Source organism: Lissotriton vulgaris, chromosome 11 (genome assembly GCF_964263255.1).
Source record: "Lissotriton vulgaris chromosome 11, aLisVul1.2, whole genome shotgun sequence".
Taxonomy (NCBI): Eukaryota; Metazoa; Chordata; class Amphibia; order Caudata; family Salamandridae; genus Lissotriton; species Lissotriton vulgaris.
Genome location: NC_141699.1, coordinates 1,074,991,250 through 1,075,007,392, shown reverse-complemented (window position 1 = coordinate 1,075,007,392; position 16,143 = coordinate 1,074,991,250). Strand labels below are relative to the sequence as shown.

Here is a 16,143-nt window from a genome sequence, read left to right as displayed (position 1 = left end):
AAATTTGGAACTTGCTTGGTATGTCTAACTCAGTTTCTAACTTGATATTTTGAGCAGATTGGCCTACAGGGTGAAGTAAAAGTAGTTTTTTCTATCATAAACTACATAGACATTTTTGCTCTACTTCACTGAATTACACAAAACGTGACAGAATATGTTTGTGCTATGGTGTAACTCCATTTAGTAGTTCTTGAGATATTTTTGCTACTAAAAGGTGCCTGATAAGAATTCAAGTTTTACTTTTATGTATATCTTGACCGTTAATCTACAGATTATGCACAGATCTTATTCAAGGAGAAACAGTGGTTATAAAGGTAAACAAATGTGACTGGTCATAAAACCTTTTCTGTTGACCTCTTCAAAATGTGCTGATCCAGAGAGGATTCACAAAGGGATTCAGATATTCTGGAGATCTGATTATATCAGTATTTGTAAAGCGCACAGCTATCTCCAAAGTGGTGTCCCGGCGCTGGGGGACTCAGGAAAATTAAGCGAGCTATTGCCCAGAGTCACATGGTGCTGGGCTAGCCTGCCTCCGATGCCGGGGATCGAACCGTGAACCCCTTAGTCCAGAGTCAGGCACCATGGCCACTGCGCCTCCCATGACTGGAAGCTCCATTGAGGCATTATTACACAATGTAAGGGAACAAGGGGCATACACAAATCCTGCGGTGTGGGTATAAAATCTGTAGACCAAACTAGCTATTCTTATCATTACAAAATGCATTTGAAAATCAGAAGTGCTTAAAGTGAAATGTGAATGAACAAGGATGAGGAAATGTAGACATCACAAACGTACTGTGGAGAGTGAGACCTCAGAGTCACAGGTGTGAGAGAGAGAGAAAGAAAGGCAAAGTAAGAGACAGCAAGATATAATAGACAGGGTAACATGGCCTTAAAACTGTAAAAGGAAAGACAGATCCTTCAAAGAGTTTAAAGTTAATGTTTATATATTTTACGTTAAATGAGCAATACCTTCCTGCACAAAAACAATCCCTAAAGGCATTTTTCTCTTTTTTTGAGTGCTGTCAGTAGAGTCAACAGATTATATTACATCCTTAAGGTACTTAGAAAAATGAAAATGGATATGTGACACCTTTTTGATGAAAAAAAGGGCAAGCTCCTCGTAATGAGTCTAAGATAGCGAGACGTTTTGCGAGGTCAGAGAGGTGTTTTACCACATTGAAGAGCATCTAAAGACACGTTTGAGCGATATTCTCTGTAGGCTGCGCGCACAGCCTTTCTACTTTGAGGGCTCAGACTTTCTCAGGGAGTGTGCTCATCGCTTCCATACTTAATAGAGATTGAAGGAAGTTGTAAAAACTCCCCTTTTCTCTTTCCATGGCAGATGCCCCAGGAGGCCAGTAGGGAGCAGTTTTTGAGGTGGGCCACAGGTTGGTGAAATAAACCATATGATTGTGCTTCACACATCAAAGAGAGGGTGACTATGTAGAATTACTGCCAGAGCTGCTGAATTTGGAACTGGGAAAATAGCTTCCAGTGTGGTGGTCAGGTATAATGGCCCAACAATTTTTGGTCCAGTTTGCTACATTAAATTGCAACAAAAAAAACCTTTCACGAAAGTCTCAGTTCTGTTTTAAAACTCACTTTTGATAAATCCTTCAGCACACAGTCTGGTGTACTAAGGTCAGGGAAAGTAGAATTATTCTGCATGGGTGTGCAAAATTATGCGGTAAGGTTGACTAAATTATGTGGCAACAAAAGACAAATTACGCTGCATAATGTAGCACATTTTTTGTTTGTATTAATTCATTGTTTTGTTATTTTTACACATGATAAAACTGTCTATTCACAGGTTTTGCCTAATTCCTACCTGATTAACAACCAAATGCAGAAATATTCAACTGAAAAATAACCAGCTATATTTGCTTTTTTTGATAGTATTACTATAATATTTTGGCATGTTCACACATGCTAACACAGTCTGGGCAAATTTTACTCCTCATTAGTACCAGCGTAACACCCAAATACAACAATTAGCAACAGAAAGTTGACTGGTTAAACTTTGCAAAAAGGTCTTCCACTTAGTACCTTTTGATACATTCAAGCTAGAAACTATTTTTTGGGTTTAAAATCTGAAGATTATGCAGTACGTGATGGATTATGTGGCACATGTGGCAAATCCATAGTTATGCGGAAAGGGTCACAACTGTGCCTAATTCCATTGGTCCTGACCTTAGTACAAGGGTGTGAGGGTTCTATTAAGCATAGGATTTGAACTCGAAGGGGACCCTTTGAGTGCCAAAAATATCATTTACAACTTGTCCCACTGTGTGTATGCAGCACAGTGCAACACACATACAAAGTTTGAAAAATATGGAGACTTTTAAAATTTGCTCTACTGTTATGTCTGACTCAGAGAGTGGTATTTTTATGGCTGTCCAACCACTGGCAATCACTTAGGGTAGCAATCCAAACCATTGTTCTTTTGGCCACCAGACCAACTCAGTCTTGACTCTGCTCCAATAGGAACAGTCAGGCCCAAACTGCCATTTTCTTCCTGAACCAGAAAACAAGCAGCCAAAGACTGCCCTGATTTTGCTGAGAATTTTGTGAAGTGTCTCCCTGGGTTTAGCTCTGTGTGCTCTTTTCCTCTGAGAGGGTTGGTGAAGAGTCATTCAAACAGAGAATAAAACCGGTCCGAGGCATGCACTGGTAAAACTCGCTGATAAACCCCCACCAAATACACATGCAGGAAGATTTAATGCACCAACTACCGATGAAGTTGCAGTTCTTTTAGTGAACAAGAACAAGGGGCCACACGACATTGTATTACATACCCGAGAGGGAGTACTACGCAAAGTATCTGAATTACATAGATCCTATGATCCTTTGCAATACCCGATCCTATTCCCTAAAGGTGAAGATGGTTATTGTCTCAATATACCACAAAGAAACTCTGCAACAAACAAAAAGGTTACATGCATGCAGTACTATGCCTATACTCTTATGGTTAGAAATACAACTTTCAATACCTTGCATTGGTTCCGCAAGCTCTTCAATCAATACATTGTAGATATGATGGCCAAAATGATCACAGAAAGACTAGTATTTATCAGACACAATCAAAAACAACTACGCGCAGACAACGACATCAATTTAAAAGATGCAGTCAATCAAGATCACAACTTACAAGCTCAAGACATTAGGCAGCACGTTATTTTACCAGCTACCTTCACTGGATCACCAAGGTACATGCACGAAAAAACACAAGATGCTATGACATACGTCAGGCACTACGGCAGACCAGATTTGTTCATTACTTTCACATGCAATCCAGACTGGCAAGAAATTAAAGATCAATTGTTCCCCAAACAAAAAGCATGCGATAGACCTGACATTGTTGCACAGGTATTCAATTTGAAAGTAAAAACACTAATAAAACTATTAACACAACAAGGTATCTTTGGATCTGCTAAAGCTTACATATTTACTATTGAATGGCAAAAGAGAGGACTACCTCATGTCCACATACTATTATGGCTTGAACCAAAAATTCATGCAGATGACGTTGATCTCATTATCTCCGCTGAGCTGCCTGATCCTATTAACGATTCCAAACTATTTCTTATTGTCAAGAAAAACATGATACATGGTCCATGTGGTGAACACAACATTCTTTCACCGTGTATGAAAAACAGGATTTGCAGAAAAAAATACCCACGCCCTCTCATTAATGAAACAGAAACTGGGGTTAACGGCTACCCCATTTACCGTAGGAGGAACACCGAACATGGTGGACATACTTTCACAATGACGGTTAGAGGACAGGAAGTCACTGTCAATAATCAGTGGGTAGTTCCATATTCATCAGTACTGTGTCGCACTTTCAATGCTCACATTAATATTGAATACTGCCAATCTGTTAAAGCTATCAAATATATTTGCAAATACATTAACAAAGGCTCTGATCAAGCAACTGCTGTGATTGAAAACAAACACAATGAGATAGACACATATCTAAATGGACGGTACATTAGCACTTCGGAAGCGGTCTGGCACATTCTAGAGTTTCACATTCATGAACGCCATCCCACTGTCACACATCTAGCTGTGCATCTTGAAAATGGTCAAAGAGTATATTTCAATGACAAAAACATTAATCATGTAGCACAGAACCCAACCCACACAACGCTTACTGCCTTCTTTAAATTGTGTGCCACCGACAACTTTGCAAAAACATTGCTATACCAAGAAGTTCCACAATACTATACATGGTCCAAATCTAATTTCACACGTAGAAAATGTGGACAGCAAGTATTAGGACACCCTGGTGTAAAAAAAGACTCAGCTCTTGGTAGAATGTACACTATTCACCCAAACCAATCAAAAGTGTTTCCACTTACGCATTCCTTCCAATAAGTTCGCGGACCAACAGGGTTTCACATTCTTTTAACTGTTAACGAACAACTAATGCCTACCTATCAAGCAGCATGTAAACAACTTGGACTCATTGAAGACGACCAACATTGGAAACATGCGTTAGGTGATGCTGCACTTTCACATTCCCCATCAAAGCTACGTGAATTGTTTGTTACTATTCTACTGTTTTGTAACCCATCTGATCCTCTCACTTTATGGGACCAATACAAAGAAGATTTGTGTGAAGATATACTACACAATAGGCGTCAAGAAACAAATGATGAATCAATACCAATGAGTAATGACATATTTAACCAGGGTCTCATACTAATTGAAGACTCTGTGTATGTACTAAGTGAAAAAACTTTCAAAGATTTCAAATTGCCGCAAACAAATAGAACTATACATACACCGTACAACCATACTGATTTTGAAAACTCTACAGAGAACCTACTGCAATACGTTGCACAGCATTTGAAAATCACGGGGAGGGAAGGGATGAGTTCTCTGTTGCGGTACCCGGTAGTTCACAGGCTCGATGACACCATCTGCTGATCCCTGCATAACAGAGTCCCCTTTTTTGCCACTTCCACCAATGTCGGGAGTCAATTAAACAAGGGCTCGAGTGCAAGAAGCAAATGGCCCAAAAGAGGTGAATGCCTCTATTGCTTGCTTTCCTCTTTTCATCAGGGCGAGTACCAGGCTTATTCTGTTTTGCGAAAGTGAAGGTTAGCCGTGAGGCATGCCAGTTGTTTCCTGGTATAGATATATACATATATACATATATATATATACTAGCAGACCGTCCCGACGTTGTCCTGGGATGAAATGTAAAGTGTGTAATGTTGTTACAGATGAAGTATGTCATTATTGTAAGATTTCGCGGAAAACTAAATTTTTAGTTTCATTTGAATGAGGATGTAGAATAAATTGATTTTGCACATTCCCGGTGCGAGAGAGTGCAACATATAACTGGCCATGAGTGAAGCAGTCTTCTCGTAAGTCGATGCCTATAACTTTATATGTTTGACCTTGCGATTTGTTAATGGTAGAAGCAAAGGCAATGTTAAAGGGGAATTGCAAACGTTTAAATTGAAATGGTAGATCTGTAGGTATCATGGGTATGCGTGGAATGTGAGCTAACTGGCCTGCAGCAGGGCCAGATAGAATAGTTGCTTTAATGACATAAGGTAAAAGACTTTTAACTTGTAGTCGGGTTCCATTGCATAGATTTGGCAGATGTAGGTTTTGCAATAAGATAATTGGAATGCCAACTTTTATTTTGTTTGAATAGCTTTATTTCGATATATTTGTCATATCATAAAAGCATTACAATAAAAAGTGAATAAAAATACAATGCAATCTAGCCGTACATTCCTCACAGACAATATACATTATATGTAGTCTACAGAACAGTAATAAAAATGTCGTGAAAAATAGCATAATTGCCTGAATAGTAAAAACAAGCTAGAGGATTGATCATGCAGAACATATTACTGGAGCAGCAGTTTCTTCATAGATCTAATCCGCCATACCCAGCCCAGGAATTTTGCCAGGCAGCAGGCGAACAAAGGGCGAGCATCGGATCGTAATATACGTAGAGCCTCCATATGTGATCTAGTGCCCAGGCTCCTGCATAATGGTTTCAGCCAACTAGACCTGGGCGCTGCATAAGCAGGACACTCGAACATTAGATGGGCAATGGACTCAACCCTTGATTCACAGAAAGGGCAAAACGGAATGGTTTGCAACGGTGGCTTCCAACTCGATGTTAGCTGCCCTAGAGGTAGAACACCCACCCTAAATTTGAAATACAACGACCTGTCATCCGGATTAAGAATCAGGTCCAGGTAAGGTTCTCTAGAGGGGAGCTCCTTGATTGATAGAAACTCTACAACAGATCTACATAGTTTGGAGTTGCTCGTTCTGTCATTGGCCGCCCATGTCCAATATAATTTCTTGAGCATCTGTTTGGGTGGAGCTGTTCTGTTAACCCAAGCGTCTCCTAAACCCAATTTACAAAGCACTTTTATTTTGAGTACATGAGGTGGAAGTCCCGAAGGGTTAAGTGAGTTTAGGAATTCTTGAGGATAATGTACTGTGTCTTCAGTATCTAATACTGTGTCAATGGATTTATATACTTTTGTTTCCCCTGGGATTTGAAGTAGTATGTGTTCATTGATGTGGTTGACACTTGTGTTTCTGGGTGCAACTATAGCTCTTTGACAAATCCATTGGTAGTCTTTGTTAATTATATTGTGAATGTCTGGGTATACATGTTGTATGAGTTCCTGTAAGTTCGAGACAGCCGTCCCTAAATTTTCAATATTAATTGTATTATTTGTGTTGTGTAAATCTCCATTACCAACTTGTAGTAGAAGATCAGCAAAGAGATTATCTCCACCTCCTAAATGTGTTCTCATGTTAGTGCGTAAGGTAAGAGTTTGTACGGAGTTCCATAGGTGTGATGCTTTTAAGCATGCTTTTAGTATATCAGCACATGTTCCTCTTGGGACAACAGGAAGAGTCTGACGGAAGTCACCTGCAAAGACAAAAGTGACCCCACCCATGATTGTAGGACAATTTCTAATGTCTTGTAGAGTTCTGTGTACGGCGTCTATATGTGCGCGGTGTGTCATAGTACATTCGTCCCACAAAATAAGAGACACTTTTTGAAGCAGGATGCCTAAGGGTCCGTTTTTGCGTACTGAGCAAGTGGATTCATTTTCAATGGAAACAGTTAACGGTAGTTTAGACGTGGAGTGTGCTGTTTTATCTCCAGTTAGCAAAGTGGAAGCTATTCCAGAAGATGCAACTGCTAGAGCCAATAGTCCTAATGAGCGTATTTTTGCAAGTATTAGGTTGATTAAGTAAGTTTTCCCAGTCCCTCCTGGTGCGTCTAAGAAGAATATTTTTCCATCTTTTGTTTCCACACTTTCAACAATGGTGTTGTATGCTATTGCTTGATCAGGCACTAAGTTTGGCAAATGTTGTGCAACATATTGCAGTAGGTTCTCTGTAGAGTTGTCAAAATCAGTATGATTGTACGGTGTATGTATAGTTCTATTTGTTTGCGGTAGTTTGAAATCTTTTAAAGTTTTTTCACTTAGTACATACAGCGAGTCTTCAATTAATATGAGACCCTGGTTAAATATGTCATTACTCATTGGTATTGATTCATCATTTGTTTCTTGACACCTATTGTGTAGAATATCTTCACACAAAACTTCTTTGTATTGGTCCCATAAAGTAAGAGGATCAGTTGGGTTACAAAACAGCAGAATAGTAGCAAATAATTCACGTAACTTAGATGGGAAATGTGAAAGTGCAGCATCACCTAATGTATGTTTCCAATGTTGGTCGTCTTCAATGAGTCCAAGTTCTTTACACGCTGCTTGATAGGTAGGCATTAGTTGTCCGTTAACCATTAAAAGAGTTTCAAAGCCTGTAGGTCCGAGAACATGTTGTAAAAGAATGCGTAAGTGGAAACACTCCGATTGGTTTGGGTGAATAGTATACATTCTACCAAGAGCTGAGTCTTTTTTTACACCAGGGTGTCCTAATACTTGCTGTCCACGTTTTCGCCATTTAAAACTTGATTTTGACCATGTATACTATTGTGGTACTTCTTGGTATAGCAATGTTTTTGCAAAATTGTCTGTGGCACACAATTGGAAGAAGGCAGTAAGCGTTGTGTGCGTTGAGTTCTGTGCTACATGTACAATGTTCTTGTCATTGAAATAGGCTCTTTGACCATTTTCAAGATGCACAGCTAGATGTGTGACAGTGGGATGGCGTTCATTAATGTGAAACTCTAGAATGCGCCACACTGCTTCGGAAGTGCTAATATACCGTCCATTTAGATATGTGTCTATTTCATTGTGTTTGTTTTCAATAGCAGCAGTTGCTTGATCCGAGCCTTTGTTAATATATTTGCAAATATATTTGATAGCTTTAACAGATTGGCAGTACTCAATATTAATGTGAGCATTGAAAGTGAGACAGAGTAGTGGGGAATATGGAACAACCCACTGATTATTGACAGTGACTTCCTGTCCTCTAACCGTCATTGTGACAGTATGTCCACCATGTTCGGTGTTCCTTTTACGATAAATGGGGTAGCTGTTAACCCCAGTTTCGGTCTCATTAATGAGAGGGCGTGTGTATTTTTTGGTGCAAATCCCATTTTTCATGCATGGTGAAAGAATGTTGTGTTCACCACAAGGACCGTGTATCATGTTTTTTTGACAATAAGAAATAGTTTTGGATCGTTAATAGGATCAGGCAGCTCTGCCGAGATAATGAGATCAACGTCATCTGCATTCATTTTTGGTTCAAGCCATAATAGTATGTGGACATGAGGTAGTCCTCTCTTTTGCCATTCAATAGTAAATACGTAAGCTTTAGCAGATCCAAAGATACTCTGTTGTGTTAATAGTTTCATTAGTGTTTTAACTTTTAAATTGAAGACCCGTGCAACTATGTCATGTCTATCGCATGGTTTTTGTTTTGGGAAGAGTTGATCTTTAATTTCTTGCCAGTCTGTATTGCATGTGAAAGTAATGAATAAGTCTGGTCTGCCGTAGTGCCGGACGTATGTCATAGCATCTTGTGTTTTTTCGTGCATGCACCTTGGTGATCCAGTGAAGGTAGCTGGTAAAATAACGTGCTGTCCAATGTCTTGAGCTTGTACGTTGTGATCTTGATTGACAGCATCTTTTAAATTGATGTCGTTTTCTGCACGTAGTTGTTTTTGATTGTGCCTGATAAAGTCTAGTCTTTCTGTGATCATTTTGGCCATCATATCTACAATGTATTGATTGAAGAGATTGCGGAACCAATGCAATGTATTGAAAGTTGTATTTCTAACCATAAGAGTATAGGCATAGTACTGCATGTATGTAACAGTTTTGTTTGTTGCAGAGTTTCTTTGTGGTATATTGAGACAATAACCATCTTCACCTTTAGGGAATGGGATGGGGTATTGTAAAGGATCATAGGATCTATGTAATTTAGATACTTTGCGAAATACTCCCTCTCGGGTATGTAATACAATGGCGCGTGGTCCCTTGTCCTCGTTGACTAAAAGAACTGCAACTTCATCGGTAGTTAGTGCATTATATCTTCCTGCATGTGTATTTGTTGGCCGTTTGTCAACATGTATAATAATGCACAAATCTTCCTCTTGTGAATTCATGTCATAGTTGTACTTTAGTGAACTAATGTATGTGTTATGATGGTGCAATGTGTCTTGTAGTAGTTGTATAAGGTCTGTGTTCAAATTTGGCACCATGTGTGAGCGTGTGTCTATTTGTTGCTGTTGAGATAGGAAATATATTTGTAGGAACTGTGGTGCTTTCCCTTCCATTGGCAGCATACTTCCAATCAAGTGGTATAACTGTCCCTGTATTTTAAATGTCGGCATGAAATTTCCTTCCCTAACTTCATTTGCACCAAAGGATGTCATTTGGTGCGTGTGTTTGTTAAGAAATGATTAGAAAGTGTGTGAGTGCCATCCAGTAGTTGTCTAATGAGTGGCGGTGGATCTTCAATGTTGTTTAGAATTACTTTTCCTGATGAGCAGCAAAGGCCTTTAGGCTCTGCCTCCCATTTAAGTGCATTGCAGTGAGTACAGATATTGTTCATGAGTCCAATTTGTACATGTGGATTGTTGCTGTAGTCATGAAGTGGGTTGTAGTTGAATGCAGATCTGAGAGTGTGTGGGTGTTGTACTGTATGTTCTTCCTGCTGTGATTGCATAGTTTGAGTTGTTGAACTTTGGTGTTTTTGTATGTTGTGGGTCTGCAGTGTTTGATTGGGAATTAATGTGTCAGTGTTGTCTTTGTTGTTGTTGTTAGTGTTGTTAGTGTGTGTGGTCTTAGAGGTCGTTGGCTGTGGAGTACTGTTATGATGCTGTTGTGAATGTGTTGTATTTGTTGTTTGTGAAAGATATGAGGTTGATGCTGCATTGATGTTATGTAATGTTTCCTCATTATTTGTTTGTGTAAGTCTTATGCGCTTGTTTGTGTTTGCATGTTTTTTGTAAGTAGTCCGTAAGAGATGTGTTTTCCTCTTCACCATATTGAAATGTATGTGTATTAAATATTTACAAAAGAGAGACTAATGTAGTTACGTTGATGTTCACTGTTGCTTTCCCTAAATGTTTTAGCGTAGTAATGTCACAATTGTCACTTTTCCCTCATGTATCTTAACGTCTGCTTTTGTAATCTGTTCACGTGTAATGTGTTCCTTATGTTTCTTGTAACCTGCACACTTGTCACGGTTTACTCCTGGCAGTTTTTGCTACCTAATGTATTTTTTGTGGTCACAATTGTCACTTTTCCCTCATGTATCTTAACGTCTGCTTTTGTAATCTGTTCACGTGTAATGTGCTCCTTATGTTTATTGTAACCTGCACACTTGTCACGGTTTACTCCTGGCAGTTTTTGCTACCTCATGGATTTTTTTGGGTCACAATTGTCAGTTTTCCCTCATGTATTTTAACGTCTGCTTTTGTAATCTGTTCACGTGTAATGTGCTCCTTATGTTTCTTGTAACCTGCACACTTGTCACGGTTTACTCCTGGCAGTTTTTGCTACCTAATGTATTTTTTGTGGTCACAATTGTCACTTTTCCCTCATGTATCTTAATGTCTGCTTTAGTAATCTGTTCACGTGTAATGTGCTCCTTATGTTTTTTGTAACCTGCACACTTGTCACGGTTTACTCCTGGCAGTTTTTGCTACCCAATTTATTTTTTGTGGTCACAATTGTCACTTTTTCCTCATGTATCTTAACGTCTGCTTTTGTAATCTGTTCACGAGTAATGTGCTCCTTATGTTTATTGTAACCTGCACACTTGTCACGGTTTACTCCTGGCAGTTTTTGCAACCTCATGTATATTTTTTGTTCACAATTGTCACTTTTCCCTCATGTATCTTAACGTCTGCAATGTGCTCCTTATGTTTATTGTAACCTGCACACTTGTTATGGTTTACTCCTGGCAGTTTTTGCTACCTAATGTATTTTTTCTGGTCACAATTGTCACTTTTCCCTCATGTATCATAAGGTGTGCTTTTGTAATCTGATCACGTGTAATGTGATCCTTATGTTTATTGTAACCTGCACACTTGTCACGGTTTACTCCTGGCAGTTTTTGCTACCTCATGTATATTTTCTTTTCACAATAGTCACTTTTGCCTCATGTATCTTAACGTCTGCTTTTGTAATCTGTTCACGTGTAATGTGCTCCTTATGTTTATTGTAACCTGGACACTTGTCATGGTTTACTCCTGGCAGTTTTTGCTACCTAATGTATTTTTTCTGGTCACAATTGTCACTTTTCCCTCATGTATCGTAAGGTGTGCTTTTGTAATCTGTTCACGTGTAATGTGCTCCTTATGTTTATTGTAACCTGCACACTTGTCACGGTTTACTCCTGGCAGTTTTTGCTACCTCATGTATTTATTTTGGTCACAATTGTCAGTTTTCCCTCATGTATCTTAAGGTCTGCTTTTGTAATGTGTTCACATGTAATGTGCTTCTTATGTTTGAATTATCCTTGTACTCGTGCTTAGTACCTTTCTGTAAGTTGGACACACCACTTTTCCCTTTTATTACACAGTATGCTACCTCTCACATTTAGTTTGTTGTTTATACTTGCACAAGTGCCACCATTCCCTGAATATTGTTTATTGTTGTGCCTGAGTGTGCCTTTTGTGAAGCGGTCTCGGGTAAGCTCGGCGCTATATAAAGACGCCTTTGTCTTTAATTGTGAGCTGTTGAAGTACGTGTCTGCGCTATATAAAGTGGTCTGACGGCCTCAGGTAAGCTCAGCGCTATATAAAGACGCTTTTTGCTTTAATTGTGAGCTATATAAACTTGGTTTTTGGCGCGCTATGTGAAATACGCATATGCTGGTTAAATAGGGTTCCGCGGTATGTGAAACAAAATGCTCTTTCAATACGGGTGTGCGCTATGTCAAAACGGCTTTGGGAATGTCCACGCTGTGTAAAGACGCATAAATCAATCCTCCTCGCGTTGAACAAATGGAGCCTTGTTTACTTCCTGCCCCCTTTATGACGTGTTTGCCCAATGGTTACAGAGTTCGTATTTGTTTTATCCTAAGTTGTGTGTGCGTTTTATTAGCAGAGTTGTGATTGGTGAATAATGTTATTAACCCAGCCCGCTGTGTGACGTCATTATGGAAGGCACTCCCGCTTTAGCCTTCGAGTGTAATTCATTGTAATTTAAATATGGGGTCGCAGTACATGAAGCCGGCAATTTGAAATATGGGTCAGCGCTACATGAAGACGTCTTTCGGTAATTTCGGCGCTATTTTTAAACGCATAATTCAATCCTTAATAGCGTTTTGGTGATAGGAAATGTTTTTTTTAAATCGTGTCAAATCTGGTGAATGTGCATTTCCGATCTCGTTCGAGTGTATGGTTTTAAATTTGGTGAAAGCGCATTTGCGCTCTAAGGGTGCAATGTAAGGGGCGCTCTATGTGTGCAATATAAGGGGCGCTCTATGTGTGCAATTTAAGCTTGCTCTCTTTGCAGTTGCCATGTCCCTGTGACCGGCCACATATTTTGTTTGAGACGCCCACAGCCACGTTCTTACACGTAGTAGAAATATAAAAGGCAATGTATGTGACAGTTGTTGTAAATAAATAAGTATACATAAGACTCAGTGATAGTATGAGTGACTGTATCGAAAACTGTATACTTGTAATAGTGATTTTATAACACACTAAGTATGAGTTATTATCTATATGAATAAATAAAGTGGTGTTTGTATAAGTGTGTAGCTTAGTAAATGTAAGTATGATCAATTGTTTGCATAAGTGGGTAGGATGACTGCATAAGTGAATAGGGTGTGTGCTGGTGTGTAATGTCGATGTAGGAGTATAAGTATATTTAATAGTGTTCTATTGATCTTTGTTAGTATGTATGAGTGAATCTATAGGCAAGTGTTTAGATGTGTGTGTAGATCTAGGAATCACTGAGTGGGTTTTTAGAAAGTTGTATTGGTGTGTCAATGGATTCAAATAAGGTACTCTGTATTTTACAGTGAGTGATGTAAGGTTATATATGATTGTCACGTGCATGATGTCATCAGTGAAACGCGTTGTTTCCTGCCATAATTAAATTCTTCGTGCACCAGCAACTCTAGCGTGTCGAGTACGTTCCTTTGTTTACAAATGGAATTTGGATTTGAATCTGTATGGTGACCGGGAGCCCTACCTCGGCCCGCCCGTGAGCGGAACTGGCGTGTTTACCGGAACTGTTTGAACACATATATATATATATATAACAATTACACATATTATAATGTTAAATACATATCACAAATAACTACAAATATTATATTAAATAAAATAAAAAAAGTATTTCCAATTTTTTTTATTTAGAAATTATTTATGAACAAAAACATGAATTATTACATACATTTAGTTTATTTACTTCCTACCCTATAACACCACACAAATCACAACCCACATCTAATTTAAAAAAAACTGTACTTCCATAATTAACATATTTAATTATTAATTGAAGAAATATTATTAATTAAAAAACAAATTAAAACACATACAAATGAATGAACTCCCCACCCTCTACTCCTATAATCCCCACATTCCACACCTAAAATTAAACTGTACAAAAATGAATTACACTATTAAAATTGTTTTTCTGTCATGTCCCACGGAGGTGGGCAGTCTCGAACACTGCCTTGAGACGTTTTCTTATAGATGGAAACTACAGTTCCCATGATCCTTGGTACTGCGTGCGACGCCTCAGGCCGATGACATCACAGGCGGAAGCTTCAATACGGAGCGGGGGACGACAGCCCCTTGCCGTTGATTCTGTAAGCGAATCGAAGACACGGTAGGAGATCGTTCCTCGAGTTTCCAGCGTATCCTTTGAGTGAGGCTTTGTTGTTCTGGTATCTGTTCCCTTGAGCGCTCCGTTCGAGCATTCAGCTCGCTGTATCGGAGCTATTGTTTCTGTTAAGTGGAGCCCTCGGCTGAGGCTCCGTTCTCGAGTTTCCGAGGAGGTTTTGTTCAGTGACTGCTTTCTGTGGCATTCCAGCTGGACCTTCCCGTATGGAGAGCAACATTGTATTGGGTGGTACTGCTCCCCGGATCTGAACCTCAGACTGTATTCCTGCGTTTATTAAGCTTTACCTACAAATCTGAGACACTATTTGCCAAAGCCCTCGGGACCAGTGGGGTATTGACTATAGTATTGCTACAGTAGTAGAAGATACTGTGTTTATATTTTACGGAGGGTCTTTGAGTACATGGGAAGTGCTCAGTTTGGACAATTGGGCCATACAAGTTATACTGAAGATGTATTCAGCGTTCTTTGTTCTTTGGGCTCAAGTATATGTACAGACAAGTGTTCTTAAGTTGGAGTATCCAACCTAAACCGCTACCAGTAAAAGCCTACAGGTGATGTTAACCCGGAGGTCTACTACTGTGGGTATTGGAGACTAACGATTATTTTCTATTTTGTGGATTTTCCTACAACAGGGGTTAATGAGCTTCGCCTGGCTGGCTATTTACCGTTTGTCCTCTGTTGAAGCCATTGATGTTATTACAGTTGGTACGTGTATGTTACAACAGAAGTTATTAGGTCATGTGCATTGGATCCGAAAGATAAAATATAGATTCTTGTATTCTAGATCTGTGATATATGTTCTACCATCTGATTGCCAGGCAAAGCCAACCTTTTCCCTCCCTCCAGGTAATAAGCCTACGAATATCTCTAGCTAGTGGGAAAGTACATTGTGCAATCTATCTGTGTATAATGTTTCTAAAGTGTGTGCTTGACTCATAGTGCCTTGTTCTCGTTTCAGCATCCTCTCCCCGCAGTTCCCTTCCTACCCTTCCTGATATCCCTCGCTTGACAACTTCTGTGTGTCTGTTATCATTCAGACCCAGGGGCTGTCGAGAGGTGGAACCCCTTTAGCATCGTACGATCCTGAGGACACCTGGACCTGACATTTTCAATTAAAAAATTAATAGTATTTAACAGCTGATTATAATGTAAGTAAAATAAATGTACTCCCCACCATTTCCCCCTATAAAACCAAAACCCATGCGCACAAAAAAATTAAACAATTACACTAATTAATTATCAATTCATTAATATTAATTATCAACTAATAAATTAATTAAAAATAAATTACTTCTAACCATTTACCCGATAAACCCCACAACCTGCACCTAAAATTAATTACACAATTTCCATATTTAATTTTCAATTAATTAATCATTATTAATTAACCAATAATTAGTAATTAATTCAAAATAAATAACTTCCCACCTTTTACCTTTATAAACCCAAATCACAAAATAATATAATTAAACAATTAACAACATTATCAATTATTTAATATGAACTAACAACTAATTATTACTTTATTAAAAATAAATCACTTCCCACCCTTTACTGCTATACAACCCACATTTAACATAAATAATTGCCAATTAATGAATTAACAACCAACTAATAATTAATTACACATAAATGACTTCTCACCTTATACCCTATAAACCCCACATTGCACGCATAAAATGCACACATAAAACCACAATGAACACTATAAAATCTCAATTAAGTAAATATTAATATATAAAAAATTATCATAAATTTGTAATAATTAAATTACTTCTCACCCTATTCCCCCATAAACCCAGAACTCGCTACAAAACAAAAAAACGCAACATTTAATTAAAATAAAATTGACAACTAC

At 38.6% G+C, this 16,143-nt stretch overlaps 1 protein-coding gene across 1 annotated transcript in view; it reads left to right on the top strand.

Moving 5' to 3' along the window:
* LOC147684139 (cytochrome P450 2J4-like) overlaps window positions 1-16,143 on the top strand; it is a 119,002-nt gene that overhangs the window by 95,800 nt on the left and 7,059 nt on the right. The gene's annotated exons all lie outside the window — the stretch shown is intronic.